Source organism: Acinonyx jubatus, chromosome C2, assembly GCF_027475565.1.
Source record: "Acinonyx jubatus isolate Ajub_Pintada_27869175 chromosome C2, VMU_Ajub_asm_v1.0, whole genome shotgun sequence".
Lineage (NCBI taxonomy): Eukaryota > Metazoa > Chordata > Mammalia > Carnivora > Felidae > Acinonyx > Acinonyx jubatus.
This window is the reverse complement of record NC_069384.1, coordinates 118656527-118665400: the sequence shown is the minus strand read 5'-3', so window position 1 is coordinate 118665400 and position 8874 is coordinate 118656527. Positions and strand designations below refer to the sequence as shown.

Below are 8874 nucleotides of genomic sequence, written 5' to 3'. Positions count from 1 at the left end.
CCTAACCCTCTACAGTAGTAGTCCCAATTCAGAAATCCCTCAACCTTGGGAAAGCCTCAATTCCAACAAATGGTATTAATATATCCTGTACCCCCTGCCCCAAATCTTCATATCCTTTCAGTGGAGTATGGCAACAAGTTGAGGGAGCACTTCCTGATTTATCTAAGGCTGTATAACAAATCACCATAGAGCTTAGTGGCTCAAGACAGCAAACTTTATTTGCTCACAATTCTGCAGGCCAGAAATTTGAGCAACACTTGACTGGATGGCTCTTCTGTTCCATGTGGCTTCAGCTGGAGATCCTCATGAGGCTGGAGTCAGATGACAGCTGAGATTGGAGTGTCCACGACGGCCTATCTCAGGTCTGGAACCTCGGTGGTGATGGCTGGGATCTCTCTCTTGCTCTCTCTCACTCACTTTCAGTTCATGCAGGGCTGCCTCCAGGGTCTGTCTTGGGCTTCCTTACATGACAGCTGGATGGCAAGAGTGAGTATTTTAATTGGCAAAGCTCGAAGCTGCAGAAACTTTGCACACAGCACACAGCACTTTGGCTGCATTCTCTTAGTCAAAACAAAATATACAGTGAGCCCCAATCCAAAGGGAGGGGAAATAGACTCCACCTCTTGGTGGGTGAGTGGCAGGATCATACCGCAAAAGAGCATGTGCATGGGGGTATTGTTGTAGCCGTCTTTGGAAATACATTTTAACCGTGACATAGCACTTCAATTTCCTATTATCTGTCTCATCCTCTCCCCTTTCCTCCTTGCCTGACAATATTCCTGACCTGGTCAAACCCAACTATCAATCCACTCCATGCTTGCATTTGAGTAGATGAATGTTTCTGGAGAAAAATCATGCAACTTTCTGAATTTTTAATAGAAACGTTCTAACTTTCTAACTTTGCTTCCAACCAGCTGGCCTTCTTTCAAATTTGCATGCCATGCTCCTTCCAGTCTCTGGCCCCTGAATGTGACACTCCCCCAAACATTTGCATGGCTGTTGTCAACCATTCACATCTCATCTCCTCCCAGAGGCCTCTGAACACCTTAATCAGGAAGATTTCACTTGCCCTCTTGTAGACACCCCATATCACATTACTTCATTTTCTTCATAGCAGTCACCCTCTAAAATTTGCTTATTCATCAAATGGTTTCTGTGTTTACTGTTAATTTCCTCACCAGAATGCTAGCTTTTTGAGGGCAAGACTTTATCTTGTGATTCATAGAGTCTAGACAAGACCTAGCACAGAGTATGTTCTCTGTGGATATTTATTAACTCGCTGAACCAATGCTTTTTGATTTACTGAATCATATAAGTAATTCAAGCATATGAGAAAAATTTCAAATAACATCAAGGCATAAAATAAAAAGTAAAATTATCCTTCTGCCTTCTCCAGGTTCTGCTCCTAAAAAGTAAGTTGGTTTGGGAAGTTGTGGAATTTAGCACATGAGCATCATCCCTCTCTCTCCTCTTTTTTTTTGAAAGTTATATTGTTGTTTAGAATGTCTTCTTTTGTTTCCCTTTATAACTATATACCTTCTTTTGGTTATACTTTATCACTATTTCTTGGGTCCCCTTTATGTAATAAGAGAAAATGTACCATAGCCTCTCCCTTCCCCTAGTCTCTATCCCCTCTCCCCTCAACATGGGTTATTACTGTTACATGATCAAGGTTTATTACATTTATATTCTGATCTGTAACTATAATTACGTCTTCTGTGCTTTTACGATAGGTTAGTTTCTTAAAATCAAAAACCATTAAATGGCAATTGGAAATTATAATTATGTAAATATTATTCAGTGGAGAACCAAGTAGTTTGATTAGAGTTGTAGAGAAAGAAAAATAATCCTGAATTACCAAACTTATGGCACTCAAAGGAGAAAAGACCCAATCTTCAAGGTCAAATGAGTTCTCTGTTTTCCACTTCATATTACTTTACTTGCTAAAATCATGCTGCAGTTTAATTTGTTTTGATTTGACATTTGACATTTCTTGACAGCTTTCTTTATCTTTTCTAAAATCTCTAATTGCCTCTTTTTTTCTTGTTGATATGAATATTATAATAATAAAATAAATCTTTTATAACAGTTACTCAAGGTCAGGCACTAAATACTGTGCATGCATTATTTCATTTAATACCCACAATGACCCTAGGAAGTAGAAATTATTTTTATACCCATTTTTAAACCAGAAAAGTGAGCCAAGGGGAATTTAAGTAATTGCTCAAGGTCACATACTTAGTTTGTAATTTGAACCAAGCAGTCTGATTTTGGAGATGGAGATTTTAATCACGTGATTTATTTATCTAATTAGTAGGTATATCAAGCTTCTATAATTACACTGTTGTCGAAATAAATCGATTTTTTAAATTGATGGCCTTTACGGGGTACAGGGGGCATTCCCAACTTCCTGTTTCAGTGTGAGTTTTAGGTTTTAGTATTGCTGCATAGCCATCATCTTGACATTTTTTTTGTTGCACTTCTGGTTTGATCCACACATCTTCCTGTTTCTTTCGTTTCATTTAAATTTTTGCTGGCATACATATAAGTCTTTCAGAAAGTGTAACTAGAAAGCCAAATTTCTGAATCCTTGCATGTTTAAAAAGTTCTCGAACTTGATTGATGGTTTGCTTAGCTATAGAATTTAGGTTGAAAATAATCTACCAGAACTTTGCTGGGATTGTGCCACTATCTCCCAGGATCCAGAATAATTGATGAGAAGTCTGATGCCCATTCTTTTGTAGATATTTCCCCCATCCGCCCCTTAAGGTTTTTGTTCTTCTCCTTAACTTTGATGTTTCAAAATTTCATAGTAATATGTTTAGGTGTGGGCCTTTTTGTTCAGTAATTGGTGCATCCCAGACTTGTGTTTGCTTCTGCTCTAGGAAATTTTCTTCAATGATTTATTTAATTTTCTTCCTTCCAGTTCTTATTTTTTTCTCTCCTGGAACTCCTGTGGGATTGGTGGTGGAATTCCTAGATGGAAGTTAGAGCTACCATTTTGCTTAAGTTTTTCTCCTCTTTTCCTTTAAAAATTTCCTCCTTTCCTTTCTTCTTTCTTCCTTCTTTTAAATCTCAATCTTTTCTGTGACTTTTTCTTCCGGCCCTTCTATTGATTTTTCTTTTGACAATTATGTACTTAATTTCCAAAGCATTGCAGTTGTTCTCTGTACTATGTTCAAGTATCCTGTTCAATTTTGATGGATACAGTCTCTTTTCAAACCTGTACATGCACTTTAGTAATCAGTTCCTTTGTTTACCTTCGAGATTCTTTCATGCTGTTGGTTTTCTTAAAATGTTTGCTGAGACTTGGTGGCTTGTTCCTGTTTGTAATAGAAAGATTAGATTTTTAAATGTGGGCCACTAAGGTAAATTCCTTTTGGAGCCGAGGAGATCTCTTTTTACAGCAGATATCACCAGCCTTCTTTTCCAAAAAGATGTCTCTGGGCTATTCATACTCTGGGGGCAGTTCACACTGCTTGCTCCCCATATATAACCTGGTATATTTTTATCCAACTTAAACCAGAATAAAGTGAGTGCCATGGGAAGGCTTAGGGAGAAAGAAGGGGAGTCTGTCTTATAGGTGGTGGTTCTGCCACGGGTTAGTATTTTAAGTGGCTGATTGTGTACAATGGAACCCTAGAAGGTTTTTGTTTTTTTTTTATTATTATTGTTATTGTTATTATTTTATTTTATTTTTTTTAGCAAGAGCAGGGGAGGGGGCAGAGGAGAGAGAGAATCTTAAGCAAGCTCCATGCCCAGTGTGGAGCCTCCTTATACCCCCTTCTTCCACACACGCATAGCCTCCCCCACAATGGATATTCCACAACAGAGGGGTACATTTGTTACAACTGATGAACCTACACTGACACATCCTGATTACCCCAAGTCTATAGTTTACATTAAGGTTCACTCTTGATGTACAAACGTATGATGATATGTATCCATTACTATATTATGCAAAGCATTTTCACTGCTCAAAAAGTCCTCTGTGCACTTCCTGTTGCCCCTTCCCTCCCCCTGCCCCCAACCCCTGGCAACCATGGATCTTTTTATTGTCTCCATAGTTTTGCCTTTTCTAAAATGTCATATCCAGAATGTCATATTATTGGAATCATATAGTATGCAGCCTTTTCAGATTTGCTTCTTTCACTTAGTAATATGCATTTAAGTTTTCTCTCCAAGTCCTGATAGTTCACTTCTTTTTATTGCTAAATAATATTCCTTTGTCTGGATGGACCACAGTTTATTTATCCATTCATCTACTGAAGGACATCTTGGTTGCTTCCAATTTAAAGTGTTTTTTAATGGTGGTGAGTTTTTTGTCCTTGTCTCAAAACCCATTGATCAGAACTATCTCCTCCAGCCCCGCATTATCTTACAAAGTCACTGCCCCGCTGTAACCACTGGCAACACAGCCAACTTCCAGGACTCAGAATATAGAGCAACTGTTTAAATCTCTGTTGTCTAAGAAGGGGCTCGGCAGGTTACCCTTGGGACAGCCCTGGCCTCTTCCTAACTTCTTATTTCGTGCTTATTTTACCACGAATATATCTTTTTTTCCCTCATGAATATGAGATCATTGTGAAAATTCGAAAAGTTCTGAAGTTGGAATATTAACTATCACTCAAAATTATACTGTTATGCCCAGAATTCGTGATCCCCAAAGACCACCAGGGAGCCGAGTCCGATGCAAAAGCAAAAGAGCCTTTATTCGAGCTGGCTCGAGCTCAATCCCCTACCTGCACCGACGCAGCGGTGAGATACCAGGGAGAGAGAGCGAGTTTCAAAAGCACAAAGGTTTTATAGGGGTCTAGGGCAGCCGATTGGCTGGGGAAGGGGCGTGGCCTCGGCCGATTGGCTGGGGAAGGGGCGTGTTTTGATCAGGAAGTTTGAATGGGTGAGCGGGAGGTTACTCAAGGGGAGGAGGCATGGTCTAGGTGAAGGACACAGAACAAGATGGAGTCGGCCGGGGTAGGCCGCCCTTTCAATACCACTCAGTAAACAGGTGAAAAGGTAAGTAGCACATGATGTATACAGTTTTCAGTTGACTTAAAAAATTTTATAGCTCGTGTTTTTTTGGTAAGTTTATTTATTTTTGAGAGAGACAGAGACAGTGTGAGTGGGGGGAGGGGCAGAGAGAGAGAGAGAGAGAGAGAGAGCGAGCGGGAATCCCAAGCAGGCTCCGTGCGGTCAGCACAGAGCTGGATGCAGGGCTCAAACTGATGAAATTGTGAGATCATGACCTGAGCTGAAACCAAAAGTCGGATCCCTAACCAACTGAGTCATTCAGGCGCCCCTATAGCTCGTGTTTTTAAACATTCTTCAAAACATGATCCCTGATTGTTGCATGGTATTTATCACATGGGTATACTACAGTTCAATTTTTCTCTACTTTTGAAGTTTGGGATATTTCTAGTTTGTTTTTTTTTTTTTTTTTTTTTTTTTAATCATGAATGCTACTATGAGAAATAAACTCATTCATAAAGTTTTGCTTTGTTTTGTTTTCACACATTTCTTAGTTCCTTGGATTAATTCTTAGAATGCAGATAATAGGCAAAAGTGTTTCAAAACATTCTAGAGCTTTTGTTACATACTGCCCAATTGTCCATCTGATGGTGAAAAATGGCTATACTTTTTGTTAGTATGTAAAAATTCCCTTTTGACTGAACTAACATCTAAACTTGATATCGTTTTAAAAAAGAGAGAGACTGGGGAAACAAAGATTTTCTATCAGTATGATAGGAGAAAATATTTTTAGGCGTTTTTTTCTCTTGCATTTTTAAAAAATCCTTAGTGAGATTAAATATGTCTGGTATCCCATTTGCATTTCTTCTTTAGCAATTTTTCCTTTCAGATCTTTTGCCTTTTATTGTGCTAGTGTGCTTCTCTTTTATTAATTTATTTGTAAGCCTTTTATAAATTAAGAATTTTCACACATTTATATGGACGTATGCATATCTATATCTACAAAATCAAACAATTTACTTAAATATTGTTTATTTAAATCTTGCTATTGTTGCGTTTCTAAAGCAGGGGTGAGATGTGAGCCCTCCATGGAAGGGTTGGGCCTCCTCTCGGAGGCACAGAGCCCACAGAGCCTTCAGCGCTGTTACCATTTTGCAAAGCTCCAGGGAAGCAAAACAAAAGAAATAGGGCAGCTTTGAAGGTCCCTGCCAAACTCTTTAGAGCAACAGGATTAGGAGGAAAATGAGGCTTCTAAGAGCATGACTAAACATTTAATACCCCCTCGGAACCCACAAAACAAAAACACAATCATCTTCATCTCACAATTAGAAAGAAATCACGAAGGACAGTGGCTTTGCTGATCTCCTTAAATGCATTATAAACCTTAGATGGAATTTTTTTTTTTTTTTTTTTTTTGCAACAAAGTGGCCAAAGCTTTATGGCCAGCACAGGATAACTCAGAGCAGATCTTCAGGTACCCAAGACTTTTCATCCCTAGAAACATGGGGCTTAATTTCTACATCATACGTGGTTTTAGTCTGCATAAATTTACTACTGCTTTTGAAATAATTCAATTTCAAGAACAATGGAAGCTCGAACCCACTTTGGTCGTGGCCATTAATAGCTCTTGTTTGATGAATAATTCTGAAAACTCTTTTTTTCTCGTCACAAAAAATGAACTGGTGATGCATATGCTAGCATTAAGAAAGAGCTTAATATATTGGCAGATAAAAACACAGCACACACTGAAGGAATGTATTATGGACATAAGCCATAAAAATGTTTTCAATTTCTTTTGGTGTTAAGATACAGCGTAAGAAACTAGTCAATTTCTGGAGAGTCACTTGAGGCAATTTGCATATAGAATGTTTATGGCAGATGTGACTGAATAAATGGAGCCAGTTCCTGTGAATGTTGCCTCCCATCTTTGTCCAGGCTACCAGCATCTGGAAATTTGTGGCCATGCTGCATTAAGAAAAATGATTACAGGGATTGAGAGACAATATTAGGTCTTCCCCACAAAGTTTATATGATTTTAACTGAATTTGCAGCTAACTGATGTAGTACTATTAGAGGTTTCTGTGAAGTGAGCAACTTAAGGAACTCTTTCAACAGCAAGAGAAATAAATATTTTTCTCCCAGTCCCAAAAACTTTTGTCTTTTCTTTTCTTTTCTTTTCTTTTCTTTTCTTTTCTTTTCTTTTCTTTTCTTTTCTTTTCTTTTCTTTTCTTTTCTTTTCTTTCTTTTCTCTTTTCTTTTCTTCCTTTCCTTTCCTTTCCTTTCCTTTCCTTTCCTTTCCTTTCCTTTCCTTTCCTTTTCTTCCCTCCCCTCCCCTCCCCTCCTCTCTCTCCTCTCCTCCTCTCCTCTCCTCTCTTCTCCTCTCCTCTCCTCTCTTCCCCTCCCTTCCCCTCCCCTCTCCCTTCCTTTTTCTCTTCTCTTCTCTTCTCTTCTTTTTTTCAATGGTGTAACATGAATTCACCCTGTTTGTACACACTGACATCCTTTTGCATTTCATCATGGAAGAGAGCTTACTGCAAAGCCTCCTTTACCGCCAGATTCTGGGGAAGCATTTATTTACCTACCAAGGGAGGGGCACTTCATGTGGATAAAAAGTGATGAAAAGGCTATGAAAAGTGACACCACTGAAAGAGAGGATCATTCACCAAATTACAAAACGCAACAGACAATTTTCTTTGACTCCATTCCAGATGTGAGAAACAGGTAATGTAAGGCAATCATCCTGCCAACAGGACCGGTTTCCTTGGGGCCCTGGCAGAGACAAGGAGGGGCACAGTGAGTGCCACAGATTGTAGCTCATCATGGACTTCTCAGCCCAGATGCAATGGTGAAAATAGATAGCCTCCACGTTCTGTTTGGTTACCTTCAGGGGTCAGGTCCCAGTGCATGTCACGAGCTCTGCTGGCCCACCTCTTTCCCAGCCACCCTCCACTGGCTCCAGGGTCTTCTCAAGAGCAAATGTCACCAACTCAGGTTGGCCTTCCATGACCTGCCCATTTAAGTTACATCTCACAGTCACAGACACTCATGGCCTCCTGTGGTGTTCCTTCATGGCTCCCACTGTCATCTGTAAATGCTCATTCAATTGTGTGCTTACCGGTTCCTCCAGCCAGGCTGTGGTCAGGGCTCTCTGCTGCTCCCCTGCACCTGTAGAAAAGGTGCCCAGTAAACCTTGGTGGCAAACGTGGGAGATTTGTGGTTTTCTGAGGGCGACTGGTGTCCATTCTCCTGCCTTGTCCAGGCAAAATTCTCCAACAGCTTGATTTCCATCTGTTTCCTTTTTCACTTTCTCTTTCCTTTTCTCTGTCCTCCCCCCCTTCCCCCTGTTCATTTGTAACAACTTTATTGGTTTCCTTGTTTTTTTCTCCCGTGTTTCTCTAGAAGGAAGCAGATGGGTAGAGGATTTCAGATGAATACTGAATATCACATCCCCATTGATGAGATCATTTCAGAATATTCTAAAATTATTCTTCATGGTTCCATGGCCGGGGAGAAAATATCCCTGGGTTTTTGAGAGTCAGGATGCTGCTGCTGCCAGGTTTAAATCATTATTAAAGAGATAAAGGCTCACCAGGATAAAGCTGCTAGAAAGTTTTCTTCAGCAGTAGAGTATATTCAGTAAATACCACTCACCTGGAGGTGTGCTGGGTGAGAGCTCCTTCTTTTGTGTGTATGTATATAGTTACTTGTTACTGTACCTAAATGCCACATCTGGGGGGAGCTTACTTTTCTTTAGAACTTTAAGATAGCATCCACCCTGGGACTACCAATAGGAGATGGCTTGGCCCTGGAAAGAATTTTTAAAAAAATTTTTAATGTTTATGTTTGAGAGAGAGAAGGAGAGGGAGAGAGAGAGAGAGAGAGAGAGAGAGAGAGAGAGAGAGAGAG

General features: G+C 39.7%; 1 long non-coding RNA gene across 1 annotated transcript; it reads right to left on the bottom strand.

Annotated features, from left to right (window-relative positions):
- Window positions 1–200: 200 nt before the first annotated feature.
- LOC106986082 (uncharacterized) lies at window positions 201–8587 on the bottom strand. The gene is made up of 2 exons (XR_001432031.3): window positions 8084–8587; window positions 201–473 (listed from the first exon to the last, which is right to left on the bottom strand). It is a non-coding gene; the product is annotated as an uncharacterized LOC106986082 (long non-coding RNA).
- Between the last annotated feature and the right edge of the window lie 287 nt (window positions 8588–8874).